The sequence below is a fragment of the Pezoporus wallicus genome, unplaced genomic scaffold (assembly GCF_028554395.1).
Source record: "Pezoporus wallicus isolate ANWC-B61680 ecotype Strahan unplaced genomic scaffold, APGP_CSIRO_Pwel_v1 contig_7806, whole genome shotgun sequence".
Taxonomy (NCBI): Eukaryota; Metazoa; Chordata; class Aves; order Psittaciformes; family Psittacidae; genus Pezoporus; species Pezoporus wallicus.
This window is the reverse complement of record NW_026640004.1, coordinates 242,920-251,916: the sequence shown is the minus strand read 5'-3', so window position 1 is coordinate 251,916 and position 8,997 is coordinate 242,920.

The window sequence follows — 8,997 nt, the reverse complement described above, 5'->3', positions numbered from 1 at the left end:
AAGTCTTTTATACTAAAGGTATCATAAAGTGCTTTCAGAAAGATATTGCTACATTAACCACAGAAATCCACAGAACCATTCAGAGACGGCAACATGAGGTCTGCAACTGCTCACAACTTAGTTCAAAGTGCCAAAATGTTTTTAGAGGTTGCTAAACCTAGGGATGGTTCAGTATAAACATAATGATTTTTAATTGCATGGACATATCAGCTAGAGTGCTTGTGTATGCAACTCAGAATTGAACTATCAGCTTAAAATTATTTCCTTGGAGGACTGTTTGTTTATGGTTTCTTATTCTTATGCTCACTACAGTACGCGACTGTTTGGAAGAAACCACCTTCTCTCCAAGCCTCCAATCCAACAGTTTTTCCTCAAGAAGTCATTAATGTCAGATCACTTAGAAGATTTTTGCAGGGAGAAAGTGTACATTCAGAGTGGAATGAGAAATGTCAAACTTCCAACCCCTGTTCCATTGCCTGTGGCCTTCAACCTAAACAATGTGATCGAGGTTTATCAACACAACACATAGGCTATGTAAGAACAGATTCCTGGGTTTTGTGTTAGTGTTTCTTGTTTTCATGTTATTTGAATCCTGGAAACATTCCACAAAAAAAAAAAAAAAAAAAACCCCAAAAAAACAAAACAAAACAAAACAAAAAAACAAAAACAACAACAAAAAAAAAGTGGAGCTAAACTTTTTTTGGGGTTTCTTTTGTTTCTTTTTTTTTTTAAAGAAGAATTAAATGAGAGCAATACTAATTTCACACATATCTAAATGTGCAGTACTAAATTCACACATATCTATTGTTTGCAATTAACACCCATAAAAGATTATTGTAATGCTAGTTATGCTACTTTATGCACATTAAGTGAAATGCCCCATAATCCCAGGAACAATAATTTTAACAGTTTTGCTTAAATAGGTGACAAACACATAAACAACTAAATGTATCTGAAAAGACCAAGCATTACAAAAATCTGTTCTGACAATATCAAAGATGGATAGTGCCCACATTCTTAAATATAGAATTATTAGATAAGTGTTACTTGCTGAGGGTTTTAGACTCCTCAGCATTAATTTACACAAACATGTAGGGATAATCCCCCATCTCTCAGTAGCAAACCATGGAGGCAATCATGACACTTGTTCCATTGATTTCCTGCTTAATTTTGGAGAGAGGGAGGAAAAAATAAAACACTCTAGCAGTAAATAGCTTTCTTTGGAAAAAGTTGAGATGGGTGAAAATCCAGATCTACAAAGCACTTGGGTAACTTCTATGTCTAAAACAACACATTTGGGTACCTTCATAGAAACCTTGTTAATTTAACGTATGTCTCTATCTACTGGGAAGTTAATAAAGACCGTGGAATTCAATATGCAGCAATGACTTCAACACCTAAAGAGGTAATATTGTCCCCAAAACACTTCTGTAGAGAGGAGGAGGTATTTTCCATCTTTTGTGTCAGTGAAGAGGGAAAAACCACCTGTTGCAAATCATCCTCACACAGTATCCTGTTTCTCCAAATCCAGGAAGATATCATTCCTTCTGAAAAGGCTGGGATGAAGCCAGCCTTTATCCATCCTAAGGAAGCTGTACCACTGTGCAAGCGCAGAACACTTTTGTAGGGCTAGAGATTGAGCGTGGAAGATACTTCAGCCTCCAGATTCAGAGCACTTTCTTAAAAACTAGGAATGAAAGCTTGATTTTCCTCAGGTAGACATAGTCCAGGGTTCTCTTGTTTCTGAATTAATTTTCTAAGAATCACCACCTCCAAAAGGCATGAAATTGGTGTCATTTCCTCAGAAAAGGCACTTGAAGTTGTGCAAAAGATTCTCATTCTCTCAACATCTAAGAAACCTCATTTTCCTTTTTAATTCCAGACCACACAAATTGACCAACTTAAAGTGTCAATTTTTGTTCTGTGTAGCAAGCTAAGATCGGCAGCTTATGAACCTATGTGTACAAGTACATGCAAACATACATGTGCATTATTACTATAATATAAAATGAACTGCAAAGTACCAAAAGACATAGGACTATATACCAACTTTACACTTCAAATGTAAATACACAACCAAATAATATACTGCAGTTTTGTAAAAATCAATTTTGTCCTTTTCTAGTAGAATTCATACAAATCACGCTGATATCTAGAAACATTCAAAATATATAACAAATCTATTACCTTTGCTTTCTAAACTATTTCTACCTTGCACTGGATTTTTCAATTTCTTTATACATATATATGTGCAATTTTATAGGTATGATTTTGTTCCCTTTCATCAACTGTATCGTGTAGCCCTGTTTAATCTTTTTCCCACTGAAAGGGTTAAACTTGTTGCTCTTACTTAAGATCACAGGCACAGTGTTTACGAGAGCTTCTTTCTACTATGAAACTAAGGCTGAGAAAATTACTTTTACTCAATGCTTCTGCTTTAAAAAGGATAATGATTTCATCTGGTTAGAGCTGTCTGTACCTACTTAGTTTATTGCAGGGAAGAAATTGCCTGTTCACTCATGATAAGATAATTTGTCGCCTTGGAAATTAAATTATCCATCCCAGTTTACCTTGAGGAGGAATACTATATAATGCGTATTTGTTCCATTACACCTTTAAATCAGAAATACGCTTTACTCTACAAATACGTTCCATGTAATCAGAGACATTAAGACAAGTTAAAATAGTCCCTGACTGCAACTTAATTAGGCTCCAAAGTTGTCAATTGTGAAATATTTGAATCCAGTGGAACTAAAAGGATATTAAATAAATAATTTCTTTTAAAGAATAAAACTAAGCCTGAAATACATTTTGAAGTTCTCTTTTACTTGGGCTTTTTTAATGCTGGCAGGGAAATTCACCGCAGAAAGCCATGTCAAGTACAAGTCCTCACTCTCCAAACCAGAATAGCATCTCCAGGTGTCATTACTAGATGGAACAATAGACAGGATCAAACCTTATTTTCCACCTAATATTTTAAATTATTTGAAGAATTAAGATAGGTATGTAGCTATTTTTTTTTCCTGTTTCTGACAGATTGTACATAAATATGGTCTGTTTTTCAGAGTTTTTGGTTGTTTGTAAAATTATCATTTCTTGACAACTTTTAAATGCCAAGCTGGGGGAAATTTTAAAATTTAAAACATGTTTTCACAAAATGACAGTAATTAAGAACAACCACGGTTCTAGGCCAAGGAGAACACATCACAAACCATGGGTAGGGCATGGCAGGGCACATCTCTCAAGGCACTGTTTGACACTGAAGCCAGCTTCTGAATCCTCCATGAAGATCATCATTGAGCCACATAATTCAAGCCATTCATTAACTTCTTAGATAAAGTTTTTTTTTAAAAAAAATAAAAGCTAAGATTTTTTTTTTTCCATAGCATACTTTATCAAGCCTTTAAGTGGTGATGATAAAGGATTATGAAACAAGGTTTTGTGTTGGTGGCTCTTACATGGACTCTGAGCGTGACCTTGAATGAATCGGTTAATCTCCTTGTTCCTCTTTCTCCACTTGTGAAACAAGGAAGGTAAATCTTACCTACAGTGGGGAAATGTTTGAGGAGTCAATGAGATGTTTATTGGATAATTTAGATGTGAAATCTGTGAAATTATCCATTTTATTTAAAGTGCATTTATTTTTAAGTGACTTCTAGGGATAGGAGCTACCAACATTTTTTGCTCCTCCCAAATACTGGTTTGACAAAAACGAGCCTTTTAAGGGAAACAGAGGGTTTGATAAAGATTTAATGAGGAATATTGCTCAAATTCCTGAGGAGATTTTCTGCATCCATGAGTAAAACTGGAAGGTGCAAGTGGGTTTTACAACTGATGTGGACACTTGTCCCAAATCCCAGCTAATAAGAAGTATGTAACAGTTTAACATGTTTAACAGTTTAACATATTTAACATGGCACTAACTATTATGACCTTCCCTCACCTTTACTGTAATCTTGCTATCTCAGTCTCACTCACAAATCAAGAACTGCTATATGAAGTATACTTTACAAGGGTATTTTTTGTTTAGTCTTACCATCCTAGTGTATGCTACATAAGAAAGAGTTGGAAAACACAAAGTTCAGTGGTGGAAAATGAGAAAAATAGGTGAATGGAAGGCTGGAAAAGGGATTTTATGTAGCACAGAAAGAAAATTCTCCACCATTTCTAGGTCTGCTTATTAGTAAATTAATTATATTATTTATTAAGTAGAGAAGCACTTACTGGGGGAAAATTCTGCATGTGAATAAAACATGCTTAGATATTAGTAACTAAATGGGCAAAGCATCACCATTAAGCTTCAAATGAGTACTTAAGCAAGCAGGATCCAAGCAACAAAATTACAAGAATCTGAATGATTGCAACATTTAATGAAGTCATTTACCTCTGAATGGTGTAGTGCGCACTCGCAGTAAGCAAGGAGAACACATTATGTGATCTAAAAGCAGGAACAAAATTAGTAAAATCATCTTCTGATGTAGAGGCTGTTAGCTCGATTTATTTACTACTTACCATCTATTGCGTATTCTTGAGCAATAGTATTTGCTCCAGGAGTGGAACAGAAACCAGTTTTCACTGGTTCAGTAGGAAAGGTGACTAACACAGTCTAACAAAAGAAAGCTACAACAGATTTCTGGTTTTGTTTTCTGTTGTTGGGTTTTTTTGTTTGTTTTGTTATTTGGTTATTTGGTTGGTTTTAGGGGTTTTGTTTGATTTTGTTTTCTGTTTTTGATGTACATTACCGCAGTTGTTTTTGGGGCATCTTCTTAAATAATTTGGTCTCTATAGATAATATTAATGAACCTTTTGTTCAGCTTCATTTTTCATTTTTCAACTGGGAAATGCTCTTTCTCTTGTCTTCTCTGCTAATCCCTGACAATTATCGGCATATCTGTTGCAAAACCACAACCCATGGACTTAAAATTCTTATAACAAACAAACAGAAAAAAAAAATAGTAAAAAAATTAGACTTAATGTAGGGCTTATTTATTTTTTTTATTATTTCCCAAGAAAAATGCACAGACATAATACAGCTGAATTTCAATCTCAAGTAGTGGCTGTAGCTGTCTGTACTGCTCAGATGCTATAGTTTGAAGATCATTATTTTTTGTTCTGAAGCCACCCTGCTGTTCTCACCAAACGAAAAGCAGGTCAGAACCAAGCTATTTAATTAGCTGGGAAGGCAGGTGATGCTTAAGCACGCTGCTAATCATTTTCTAACTATTTATAGTTTTCCATCAGGGGTAGGTTGACAATAGAATTTCCAAACAACATGCATAAAATGATAATTCATGGCAAAGTGGCGTAGAAGTAGTATTACAGTTAATTTTAGTAAAAGGAAATGCTAGAAAATAATAGGCTATAAAAATATTAAAAATAAAAATTCATCTTTTTTTATGTCTGAACAGTACTCAAATCTGCATCTGAATTAACTGAACAGCAACAAAGTAAAACAATAGATGATTGCTATTTAAAGAAAAAAAAAACCACTAATGAGATCTCAAATTATGGAAGCACACAAAGCAGCTCACCAGCCTGTGCAATTTCTATTTTCCTAGGTGGTGCAGAGCTTGAACCAGTGGTTTGTCTTACAGATTCCATGAAAACTCCACATGCATACATACCACATGCTACTAAGTTTTACATGATTACTAACAGAATAAAATTTGTGTTGTTCACATTACTTTTAACTTCCAATAACAACATCAGATATAAATGGCTCTCTTTCCTGTATTTTTTTTTTTCTTGCAATGGCCGTCCCTTTATTAAACACAAGCTGTTATATTCAGCAATGTAATTTTTAATTTAACTTTACTGATTTTGAGTTCCAAGTATTTCTAACCTTAAGAACATTCAGTGTCCTCTTTGGAGCAAAGTAGGGTAAAAATGTAACACCATTGGGGGAGTTCTAGGAGGAAATACAGTAACATAGGGCTTGACTCTTCAGAAATCAGGGTTTTTTTTGATGCAGTAACTTCACAGACTTCAACAATTTGGCTCTTAGAATAACAAAGCTTTTGATTTCAGATATACCAACCACTACCAAATACACCTAAAAACTTCAGAGCAGCTACCTCTTGTGAAAGTAAGAAGCAGCGATTGCCAGGTTTCAGGTAACACATAAAGAAAACCAGTCTCTGTGGTGGTGAAGGGAGCTCTCTCATGATACATATTCCAGTAAGGAGGGCTGTGTTTTAATTAAGACAAAAAATTAGTATTAGTGATGCATTTTGTGGTGTGGTAAAACAAAGTCTTTTTTCCCTGTTGTTAGTGAAAATCAGCTAGATAGCTATATTGTTAATGAAATTTTCACCACTTATTTGCCAGATTAACATTCTTCCTAATAGGTGGCTCAGTACCTAGTGCTATTAAAGCAAGTATACAGAACCTTAATTTAAAGGACTAATTAGTCCCAAATCAGTGACTATTACATTCTAGGAATAGGGACTCAGTCCATAATGGCTTTGTCTATAAGGTTCGAGAAGGGATGTATCTGCTTGCTTGTGGAAACAAGATCAAAGCTGGATTTTGTTTAGTTAGCGAGCTGTTTTCTTCCACTGTGATCATAAGACCACTGAAATAAAGCAGGGAATTTGAAAAATGAGATTTTGACTGAAAAACTAGTCCTCTGGCACAGAACCTTCATGAAGATTAAGGGATAAATCAGGCATCACTTCTAATCTTGTAAGTAAATAAAGTAATCAGAAGGATACTAAAGGAATGTCTAGGTTATCAAATTTAGTAGTTTTGTTATTCTGATTATTTATTTAATCCATTGAACTACACTGTTATTTTGATTTCTTCATGAAATCCCTTTTTTAGAGAAGATACATTGTTCTACAAATTCCTGCACAAGATTATATTCTGCAACAGGAAATATTAAATAGCTGTGAAAAACACAGGAATTCCAGTCTGAAGTGATTCAAACATTGCAAATTCACTCATACATACATATAGCTATAGAAATATAACTTCACTAAGATAACTTTCATAGGAAGCTAAAGTATAAATGTTACTGTATTTTTATAAACATGTTGCATGTGACTTTTGCCTTCAAATCTCTTCATTGTTGGCAAAGTTATCCCAAGTCATAAAAATAGAGTCCATAGATTTAGTTAGAGAAAACCTAAAATAAAATCTATGTTGTTAATGTGGGGGGTATTAGGTGGTATGTGGTGGTGTGTTGTTGGTTTTAAATGATGAGTTTGAATGGCACATATTTTTGTTGGTATCTCTGCTGGAAGTCTGGGACCTTTGAAGCTGCAAAGACATTTCTGGTGGAAAACCAGAATTATCACACAGGCTTCTTCCTTTCAGGACATTGTGGCAAGCATCAAAGCATCACTACAGAAGGAGATAATAAGGAACAGTGCACCTGTTAATTTAGGCTACGTTCTAGCATGTTCCTTTACAATTCTGCCAATTGACCTTACAGTTTTCTCATGTATTTGATAGCCATCCCAATCATTTTGGGGGTACACAGTCTTGTTACATCCCTATTTGTGTCTGCTTCAACAACATTAGAAATATGGTTAAGTTCTAGGCTATATATAAGTACAAAAAATCCCATCTTGTGTTGGCCCCAGGCCTGCAAAGTAATATTTTTGAGCATTCCAGAGAAGTAGTCCGGGCAGCAGAGCAGCTATTTTCCAACTTACCCCCTTGAAATTAAAAATTAAAACTGTTCTTAGAAAATATTAGAGGTCCTTCTGATCACCTGCCTCTGACAGTCAGCCTCTGATGCTTCAGAGTAAAATTCAAGAACCCTCACAATGCACAGGTAAAAGGTATGCTGCCCATAAGAAAAACATTTCTAGCTAGTATCATTGCTTTTGCCCTGAAGCAAGAAAATGTATATCATTTCTAGATCCCTGATTATTTTTAAAACCCTAGTAAGCCTGGCTAATGTTACAATATATACAAACATCCATTTCCTTTTTTAATCCGACTGAGTTCTTGACTCCAATAATATCTTGTGGCAAAGACTTTTGTCAGCTTATTGTTGGCTGAAAAAATAATTCCTTCTGTTGACTTTAGATTTGCTGTCTTCCAATTTCTCTGAATACTGCCTTCCTCCAGTATTATGTCAAGAGCTAAGCAGAAAGCCTGCACTAGCTTCTCTATTAATTCATTTTCATGCACCATCTTTTTTACACAGTTATATTTCATGTCCCATCTTGTTCATCTCTATCCTGAAGTAAACTGCTCCTGTCTTTTCAATCTTACTTCATAGGGTAGTTTTTTCACTTCTCTAAGCATTCTTATTGCTAATCTTTGAACCCCTTCTTTTTTCCCTATAGTCCTTTTTGATATAAAATAAACAGATCTGAAAGCTGTGTTCCAGAGGCAGCCTACTTTACAAATAATGTTATAATACCATCAATATCAAATTATTAAAAAATCCTAACCCTAGATTTCTTTTCTTTGTTAACCTTCACTGCTGACAATGCAGTTGTTTGCATTTCTGATCTATGGTACATTTGAGCCCAGACGTAGTGTAACAGCATTTGTGGAATATAATTCCTAATACATGCTGAACTTACTGAAGATGGTGGATGCATTATTTTTCCCTTCATACTTTATAGCCTGAGAGCAACTGCACGCCCTGAACATGGAACAAGTGTTTTCCATTCCTCTTGGAAGTCTGCAATGCCTCAGGCACTTTTCAAGCAACATCCTTTCATTTCACATAGAGAGAGCCAACTGATCTCCTGGAATAAAACCACGTCCCCAGAGAGCACCCAAGCCCCTCTTTTGACAACAGGCAGTAAAATTTACTGGTATTGACCATTTCCATGTGACAACTCATAAGTGTTGCCATTGTCTTTTTGTATGGTAGCAATTCAGACTGAATGCTGCAAACGCAATGGAAATTGTGCCTGGAGCAGGACCTCTCACCAGAGAGCTGTCATTAGATCTGTAGGAGATCTTCCACTCATTGCTGTGTTCATGAGCTCAGTTTATTCTTCATAAACCAATTATGTTATGCTGTTTTCC